The 10,146-nt window shown below is 44.3% G+C and overlaps 1 protein-coding gene across 1 annotated transcript in view; it reads right to left on the bottom strand.

The window, feature by feature from the left end:
* Nucleotides 1-6,648, bottom strand: part of SERPINB1 (serpin family B member 1) — a 32,763-nt gene extending 26,115 nt beyond the window's left edge. Inside the window, exon 1 of the mRNA XM_075316494.1 lies at nt 6,529-6,648. The gene's annotated coding sequence lies outside the window, so the exon portion shown is untranslated. The remainder of the gene's footprint in view (nt 1-6,528) is intronic.
* Nucleotides 6,649-10,146: the final 3,498 nt, after the last annotated feature.

Below are 10,146 nucleotides of genomic sequence, written 5' to 3' on the forward strand. Positions count from 1 at the left end.
GGAAGACCTTTCCCTGGTTACCCGATATTTACCTTCGTTACCAGCCTCCGCTCTTGCTGCCAGTGCCGGCTCCTGCTCTGTGCACATGTGGCTGCAGTACACATCGGGTTAATTAACCCGATGTGTACTGTACCTAGGAGAGCAAGGAGCCAGCGCTAAGCGCGGCTCCCTGCTCTCTGCACATGTAGCACAGCGATGTTATGATCGCTGCTGCGTCGCTGTGTTTGACAGCTAAGCAGCGATCATAACAGCGACTTACAAGGTACAGAAAATGGTGACGTAACAGCGACGTCGTTGTCGCTGTCGCTTAGTGTGAACCCAGCTTGAGACACTGGACAATAATTCAGAGTGATCTGATTCTATTTGGGGTCCTTCAAGATATGCACAATATTATATTTAGATGCAACATAATCTTGCAATTTCTCCCCATCCGTGTGTGAGAAATCATTCCTCTTGGCATTGTTAAATTGACTAATCTATTAGAAGACTAGAAACATGCTAATTAGCATGAATGAAAAGTCTGAGGACAAGGCGAGGATATTGTGGATGTTCTGTCCTGTTGCTGTTAGGGTTGGGTTGATTTCCATTGACTAAAAAGCAGAGGAGGTGTAGGAGGAGGTGAATAAGCATTGGAACCTGTCCCAATGCCCAACCATGCCAACTTCACCACCTGTACTAAATGCTGTGGTGCATCACTGCTACTCAAAACAATGACTTAGTGGGCCATGAAAGTCATGTATTGTCCCTATCCATAATTCCTTCCCCATATGTCCATGGCTGTCTCACGTTTACCTGCATAGGAGAGCAAAGACTTGTCCTCTTCCCTACAAGAAAGAATGGCTGCTATATGTCATCAAGTGAGGCTGATAATTTATGTAATAATTGTATGTATGTAATGTAATGTATATAATAATTTTACTGCACGTAATAATTTCCAAAAGTGGAATGCACTGAATGGTATGGCTAACAACTATACCACCAACAACGTATCAAACCAGAGACTTATTTGAAACACCAGTTGATGCTGAGCACATATAGTTTCTTTATGCTTGCTAATTTGTGTTGGTATATCACTAAAATCCTAATGAAACTGCATGACTCGGTTTCGGGACTCGAACCAGTGACCTCTTGATGTGCAGTCAGTTTCTTTCCCTATTGACCCACACTGTGGTCGGTCTCTGTTTAACTGCTGATGGTTCTCTTGTTGTTGCTCTTCTTCCCTTGGTTTGTGGTTAGTCAGGTGTTTCTCACTTTTCTATTTTGTCTCTGTCTTATCACATTCTGGGTGGGGTTATTTATATTCACCTTGCACTTGCCTTCTTTGCTGGCTATATTTCTAGGTGACTTAAGGTACCGTCACACTAAGCAACGCTACAGCAATCCCACCAGCAACCTTCCCTGGCAGGGATCGCTGGAGCGTCGCTACACGGGTTGCTGGTGAGCTGTCAAACAGGCAGATCTCACCAGCAACCAGTGATCAGCCCCCAGCCAGCAGCGACGCGTGGAAGCGATGCTGCGCTTGGTAACTAAGGTAAATATCGGGTAACCAACCCGATATTTTCCTTGGTTACCAGCGCACACCGCTTAGCTCTGGCTCCCTGCACTCCTAGCCAAAGTACACATCGGGTTAATTACCCGATGTGTAGTCTGGCTATGTGTGCAGGGAGCAGGGAGCCGGCACTGACAGCGTGAGAGAGGCAGACGCTGGTAACAAAGGTAAATATCGGGTAACCAAGGTAAGGGCTTCTTGGTTACCCGATGTTTACCGTGGTTACCAGCGTCCGTAGAAGCCGGCTCCCTGCTCACTGCACATTCAGTTGTTGCTCTCTCGCTGTCACACACAGCGATGTGTGCTTCACAGCGGGAGAGCAACAACTAAAAAATGGTCCAGGACATTCAGCAACAACCAGCGACCTCACAGCAGGGGCCAGGTTGTTGCTGGATGTCACACACAGCAACATCGCTAGCAACATCGCTGTTGCGTCACAAAAGTCGTGCCTCAGCAGCGATGTTGCTAGCGATGTTGCTTAGTGAGACGTGGCCTTTAAAGCTAAGGCGTTCCAGCCCTCCAACTAAGGGATTTTGCCTAATAGGTAGAGACCAATTGTGTTTGCTCATATACTTTTCCACCTTTCCAACACCTTTAATTTGTCCTCAGTTAGGTTGGTGGGAAGTGTCTATTGCTTTAAATTTATTATTCTCCTTTTTCCCCCTTTGTGTGCGTTCTTTAAGTTTCGTTACCTTTGGTCCCCATCTACCTCTGCACACTTTAACTCTGTTGGTTAGTTGTGCATAGCGGATTCCTTAGGAGGTACGAGAAACCATCCGATGCTCTTTCAAATAGCCAGGTCCGAGATGGTATTTTTAGGGTGTCTTCTAGTCTGTACAGGAATCACTAGGTTGTGGGTGCAGCTGTGCTTATTAGGGATGAGCGAACCCGAACAGTAAATTTCGGGGTTTGTACTGGACATTGGGCGTCCAAGATGACATGGTAATATTAAAACCATTTTAGTCAGACACTGGACAATAATCCAGAATTATCCAATTCTATTTGGGGATCTTCCAGATATGCACAATATTATATTTAGAGGCAACATAATCTTTGAAAATATTTAGCTCCTGGTTGTATAAGATCCATTAAAATTGGGAGAGATAAACATGCTATAATTGTTTCCTGATGATCCTTTACCTGATGAACAGACATGGTTGTAAAAGATTCTGTTCAGCAATAACTCTTTAATACTGAGCAATTTTTGAGCTGTAGCACTTGTTTTGTTATTTACTTGCTTGAGTGTAAATTGCAATCTCCAATACATGGGTAGGATTATACAACGAATGAGAAGGATGATGTACAATCGTAGGTGCAATATCCAAAATTGAGTATTAAATCATAGCTTATCCAAACTTTTTTTTTACAGAATGCAATAAAGATGCCAGTAGTCTCCGTTTAACAATATTGGACCAAATTCCAGAAACTGTTCCAAATCGGTTTCAGCGACTAATTACAGTGATTGTCATGTAAATATATGCTATTTACCTGCAGTTATGTTAAATTAAAGGTTAGTAGGATTCTGACGCTGTGCACACCTGCACTGGCAGCCCTTCTGTCGGAAGGAAATTAACTTTATTCTTTAAGGCGGCCTCAGGCTTTCAGTCGTAGGGGCGCGGCCGATGCAGTTTCATTCACCGCTCAGTGCACTGACAGGTGGCACAGTATTCATGTAATGCTGAGCTGGCTGTCAGTCTGTCTCGGGTAGAGGTTATAGCCGCCATTTACTATTCACTGAGTATTGACTGAAACTGCGCCAGCCATGCCTCTATGACTGCAAGCCTGTCACAATGTGACTGTAGGAAAGTGAGGGACAGGGACTCCTAATCTGTTCTTTATGCTAGGGGTCCCTAAACTATCCCTAACCTCAAGGTTACTTCTGGGGTGGCGATGCCTGAGTCATGTACCTTGCTATGATCCTGACTAGAACTAATCTGATTCCCCCTCTTTAGGTGGTGTCACACATAGTGACGACGACAACGACGTCGCTGCTAAGTCACCATTTTCAGTGACGTAGCAGCGACGTTCCGTCGCTATCGCTGTGTGTGACATCTAGCAACGACCTGGCCCCTGCTGTGAGGTCGCCGGTCGTTGCTGAATGTCCTGCTTTATTTTTTGGACGTTGCTCTCCCGCTGTGAAGCACACATCGCTGTGTGTGACAGTGAGAGAGCAACGAACTGAAGCAAGCAGGGAGCCGGCGTCTGGCAGCCTGCGGTAAGCTGTAACCACGGTAAACATCGGGTAACCCTTTCCTTGGTTACCTGATATTTACATTAGTTACTAGCACCGCCGCTCTCCCGCTGCCAGTGACGGCTCCCTGCATACGTAGCTGGAGTACACATCGGGTAATTAACCCGATGTGTACTCTGGCTAGGATTGCAGGGAGCCAGCGCTAAGCGGTGTGCTCTCACGCTGCCAGTGCCGGCTCCCTGCGCACGTAGCTGGAGTACACATCGGGTAATTAACCTGATGTGTACTCTGGCTAGGAGTGCAGGGAACAGGGAGCCGGCACTGGCAGCGTGAGAGCGGCGGACGCTAGTAACTAAGGTAAATATCGGGTAATCAAGAGAAGTGCTTTCCTTGGTTACCCGATATTTACCTTAGTTATGCTTCCACGCATCGCTGCTCGCTGGGGGCTGGTCACTGGTCGCTGGTGAGATCTGCCTGTTTGACAGCTCACCAGCGACCATGTAACGATGCAGCAGCGATCCTGATAAGGTCAGATCGCTGGTCGTGATCGCTGCTGCGTCGCTATGTGTGACACCACCTTTTCACCAGGGAAGGAAGGAGCAGGAGTGAGATGGAAACACAGATAAAGACAGACAAGGGAAAACTAAAACTGTGACACACTGCAAAGTTACAGGAACAAACAATGAGAGACTCAGGAGAAAAGCAGGAGCAGTAAGGTAACAACAAAAGACAACAAGAGTTAACTCCACAACCGCACACAGCAACATGTAATACAGCCACCAGTTAGTCTTGATCACAACACCTCACCAGACCAGGATAGATAAGCTATAGCTGACATAAAAGAAAGGATCTAGCCAGCAAATATAGGAGGGGAGCAGATGAGATTGGTTCTCCCACAACATGTGATCAAAGTAGACTCACATGCAGAGCAGCAGAGATTAACTATTGCTAGCCTGCCTATCAACTACCAATCTGTTGACCGGCACCTGAGTCTGCCTGTGCTGATCACAGACATCAGAAAAGTTACCAGGCAGAGTGTCAGAACAGATCCCGCCATTGCCATTATAGTCGGCGATGTTTGTAAAAACCTCCATGTGACAAAGCTTGAGGCTGCAGGGAGGACTAAAGTTAATTTCTTCCCAGCAGTGGTGCTCTCAGTGCATCAGCTGCCTGGAACTAGAACTTTAATAAACTGCAGATTAACCCTACATCTGCAGGTTAATAGCATTTTTTTTACATGACAGGTTCTCTTTACTAAAGTTTTGGATTTTCAAGCCCTGAATGTTTGTCCCGGAGAATTCCTAGTAATAATAACGTGATGCTTTTTTGATATTTCGAGTACATAGTATCTTATCTTGAAATATGATTTGTGTATTATTGTTTGTCTTTATATGATCAGCTTTACATTGGTAGATCAATGTGGACTAGTGTATATAGATTTATTAAGATTGGAGTTTTTGGATGACCCTTTTTCTTGCAAAGTAATAAGGGCAACATCATTCAGTGGTAAATGAGGTTTTCTATTTCAGGAGTTTAAATATACAATAATCCTTTTTGTGACTTTTTAGCTTCCATAGTCTATTTCTATTTATCAATATTAGTGCAAAATTGTAGTTACTTTTTTATAGGAATTGTTCTGTGTATATTGTTTTTTATATATTTATCTATTTATTTTTACTAGATTATATAGAGCTATTACTTTCCACAGCCTTTTATAGACATTATAATCACTGTCCGCACTGGAGCTCACAATCTATATTCCTTATCCGCATGTTTTTATAGTGTGGGAAGAAACCAAAGTATCCAAAGTAAACCCAGCAAGCACAGGTAAACCATACAAACTCCATGCTGATGTTGTCCTTTTTGGGATTTGAAGCCAGGATCCAAGTGCGGCAAGCCTACAGTCCTAACTACTATTTTATGCGTCTAATGGCGACTATGTGACTTGATTATTACGTCATCAGTAATCATTATACTAGATAATGTCTAAGGGATAATCCCCTTTTTATACCTGACACAGGAGCTAGGTCCACTGCACAATTCATTGTCTAACAAAGCTTTGAATTACACCAGACCGCGTCTTCTTTATTGTTGGCAGCACCCATGTGAAACCACATTTTTTCTATTTGAGTTGAATATATTGCACTATTTACTCGTTAGTCCTAAGGGGTAGTTAAAATAGGTTTCTAAACTAAACAACCCCTTTAATTTCCGTTTAAAGTCATTTCATAAATGACATTGAAGTATTATGCAGTACAGAAAATAAATATACGTAAGAGTGAGATCAGCTTCGGTTCTCGAGGACTTAGTCTACTCATGCATTGCTTAGACCGCCATTCATAAATACACAAAATGCTACATATGGCCAGATGGGTTACTGAAGATGAACCTGCCAGTTTTATTTAACATGGGTAGGTCTTCATGGGACGAACGTATTAAACAATATTGCTGTCTTGAAGAAAACCAGCATTGCGTAACTACCTACTTACCATATATATTTTATTAAAAGTGGAGCATTCACATATAGTAAAGTGACAGAAGCCATATGTTGTATGCAGTCTTAGAGAATTCATTAGTCTTATCTTGCCACATTTCTTCCCGTCTGACCAGGCAATAAGGCTGTTCTGTTTATACAGTACACTCAAGACTTTACATATGCAGGTTTACACATGTATACAAGACAATGAACAGGAATCAGTTTGCGCTCTCGACAGTAATAGGTTTTAAAGCTTCTTTTCTTCTATCGACTTTGTATTTTTCGGAAACATGAGAGTAAATGAAGCCTTACCCTTTTTGCACTTTTCCCTGTTTCTTCCAAGCCGTGACTGCTGTATGTTTCACAGAGGTGGGTGGTGGCCAGATACTGCAAGAGAAGTCTGCAGCATGTGAGACTAGAACAAGGAAGGCAGGGAGAGAACAAGAGGAGGGTTGGAGGCGCAGAACGGATCTGATGTAATGGATCTTATCTGTGGTGATCAATCTAATAAACTCTGCGATCAATAGCTTTTAATTCAATGAACATTATCCGATATGCAGATGTTATTACCCAGTATCTGTAATTAATACATATTGTTTTACAAAAAATCTGTCACAGGAAATCTGGTTTGGGTAAGGGGAAGGTCTTCGTAGAGAGGCGGTCTTTTGAAGATGAAGATGTTTCACTGTGTACATTTATGTTGGAGAGATGACGTAAGTATGAAGGGTAGATACAAAGACCTGAAACACGTGATGAGTGAACGCGTGGATATGCGGGATTGCTGAACCAGCACAGAGAAAATAAAATCTGCTTCGGCAATCTAATTTGACATCGAACTTGACCCCGAACAACAAACCCCATACAAGTCAATGAGGACGAGACGTTTGCTATGCAAATGGAAGTTATATGGTAGTAGGAGTAGGATAGTTATACATACCATGTTTTCCAGAGGACCACACTGCAGTCAGACTCTCTTCCGGGCTCGCTAATTATGTTTCATCAATATTCACTGCTACCCCACCCACCCTCTGTGCCAGTGTATGTTATTGGTTGCAGACTGCTATACACGCCTCCCACCCTGTGTGTGCATCTGTAATTGGTTGCGGTCAGTTTCTGTATGGTAGTGTAAAAAGAAATACATAATTTAAAAAAATTATGAAGGCTCCCGCCATATTTAAAATAAAATTGTATAGGCGCCCGCCATATTTGATGGCCAGCGTATGTAAAATCACAGCTGAAGGCTGCAGCCGCCACCTGTGAGCTTTACCATGGCTGGATATCAAAATAGAAAGAAAAAAAGAGGTAGCGTCCCCCCCCATTTTTAATATCCAGCCATGGTAAAACAGACAGGTGGGGGCTGGTATTATCATGATAGGAGGAGCCATGGCTATATGATCCACTCAGCCTAAAAATAACAGCCCACAGCTGCCTAGAACTGGTACATCACTTTAGCTGTGCCAATCCTGGCACTTTACCCGTCTGAACCCGATTGCCCTGTTACGGTTGCACTTGGGATAAGATAAGGGATGACAGCTGTGATTTGTCGACAAATGACAGCTGCCATCAAGCCCTAGATTAGTAATGGAAGGCATCTATGAGACACACTGATTACTAATCCTATAAGTGAAAATAAACAAAAAACACAAACACTGAAAAATCCTTTATTTGAAATAAAATACACAGCATCCTCAGAGCCGTCCCACCCCTCGCAGCTGTGGTCCCATTGCATGATCGGATCTCAGTCGCAGTGACACTCGCATGACACTCGGCTCGTTCTGCCAGCGTGAGCCGAATATCATGCGAGGATCGCAGTAGATCCTCTTGTGGCCCCGGCCTATTAGTGATGAGTGAGCCCTGCCATGCTTGGGTGCTCCGTACTCATGGTGAGCAGTTGGACACTCGGACGCTTGTGACTTGTGTACAGAGTATGGTAAACGTCAATGGGGAACTCGAGTATTCTTCCAGAAAAGTGCTTGAGTTCCCCATTGACTTCCATTATACATGGTACACAGGTCAAGCCCACCCGTGCATTAGCTGCTCATTGCGAGTGCCGAGCACCCGAGCATGGTGGTACTCACTCATCACTATTCTTTCTAAGTCTCGTGAGAGACGCTACGCAAGACACTATTGCTCTAATACTGATTTTAATGTGCTTCTTTGTGACATTGTCTAAAGTTTTCCATAAAATGACATTTGTCACCAGAAAAAAAAAAAAAAATACACAGCATCTTTCACCCCTTTATTAACCACAATAACACCCTTGCAGATCCAATGTAATCCATACAAAGTCTTACGATGATCTTCAGCTCTGCTACATGCAGAACATGCAGAGAATAAAAACATGTTCGGTACGGACCACAAACTTTATAGTTCGGGTTCGCTCCTCCCTACCTGTAACCCATTTATTTGCTGAGAAAAAGTAATTTTGTCTTCTACATGGTATTGAGATGATCACCCAGATCATGAAACGTCTAGCATGGCTATGGCTGCTTTCACACTACGTTTTTTAACATGCGTCCTGAACGTTTTTTTAATACAAAAACGGATCCAGTGCAAATGCGTTTTCATTTCAATGCATTTGCAATGGACTCACGTCAACATGCGTTCACATGCGTTTGCGTGCGTTATAGTGAGGATCCAGCGACTTGCAGTTTTTTAACATTTTTCAAAAACGCTACTTGTAGCGTTTTTGAGCTGCGTCCAAATACTGCAAATTGCTGGATCCTGACTATACTGCACGCAAACGCATGTGAACGCTGGTATGCTGATAGACAGGATCCTGCTTGCTCTACTGAGCATGCCCAGAAAACAGCCTCGGGTGATCAGTCTCTCTCTCCCCCTCCTTCTCTCCCCCTCCTTCTCTGTCTCCCTCCGCCTCCCTCTCTCCCCCTCCCTGTCTCTCTCCCCCTCCCTCTCTCCCCCTCCCTGTCTCTCTCCCCCTCCCTCTCCCTCTCCTCTCTCTCCCCCACCTGAGAGCTGCGGACACTCGTAACCAAGGTAAATATCGGGTAACCAAGCAAAGTGCTTCTCTTAGTTACCCAATGTTTACGTTGGTTACGCGTGCAGGGAGCAGGCAGCCCAGCTCCTAGCAGCTGCGGATGCTCGTAACCAAGGTAAATATCGGGTATCCAAGCAAGTTACCCGATGTTTAGCTTGGTTACGAGCCTCCGCAGCTGTCAGATGCCAGCTCCCAGTCTGTCACGTTCAGTTCCACTGACTCCCGATCACATGACTCCAATGCCCGCCCATAAACTTAAAGTGACAGGATCCTGCAAAATAACACATGCGTTTGCATGCGTTTTTTTGCTGTAAAAGCAGGATCCGCTTTTACAGCAAAAAAAGTTCATGACGCATGTTAAAAAAAAAACCGTAGTTTGAAAGCAGCCTATGCTTCAACATACAGCATACCAAGATTTGAATATGCTACTTTGTCACACAAGGTGTTCACAGTTTTTCATGATATCATCCATTTTTGTTCTAATCTTATATTGAAAAACTCTGTGCAAAGCAAAATGACTAGTTTTCCTGCATACCCTTCCACCCAGGTACCTATCATAGCACAGCATATATCTCCAGCCATGTGTGAGAAATCATTCCTCTTGGCATTGCTAAATTGACTAGATCATTTAGGAGATGCAGATTTGGTGCAGAAATGTCTGCACTAGTGATGAGCGAGCATGCTTGTCACTACTCGGTACTCGCACGAGTATCGCTGTACTCGGGCTGCTCGGCGGGGACCGAGTAATCTCGCGATACTCGTGCTGTACTCGTGGTCTTCATTTCTGCATGTTGGCGCTCTTTTGAGAGCCAGCCCTCATGCAGGGATTGGCTGGCAGACCACTGCAATGCCACAGCCCTGTTAGTTGTGGAATTGCAGTGATTGGCCGGCCTGCACAGCGTGACCGAGCCTTTATATCGGCCGGCGCGCTG

The sequence above is a fragment of the Anomaloglossus baeobatrachus genome, chromosome 6, assembly GCF_048569485.1.
Source record: "Anomaloglossus baeobatrachus isolate aAnoBae1 chromosome 6, aAnoBae1.hap1, whole genome shotgun sequence".
In the NCBI taxonomy this organism is placed as follows: Eukaryota; Metazoa; Chordata; class Amphibia; order Anura; family Aromobatidae; genus Anomaloglossus; species Anomaloglossus baeobatrachus.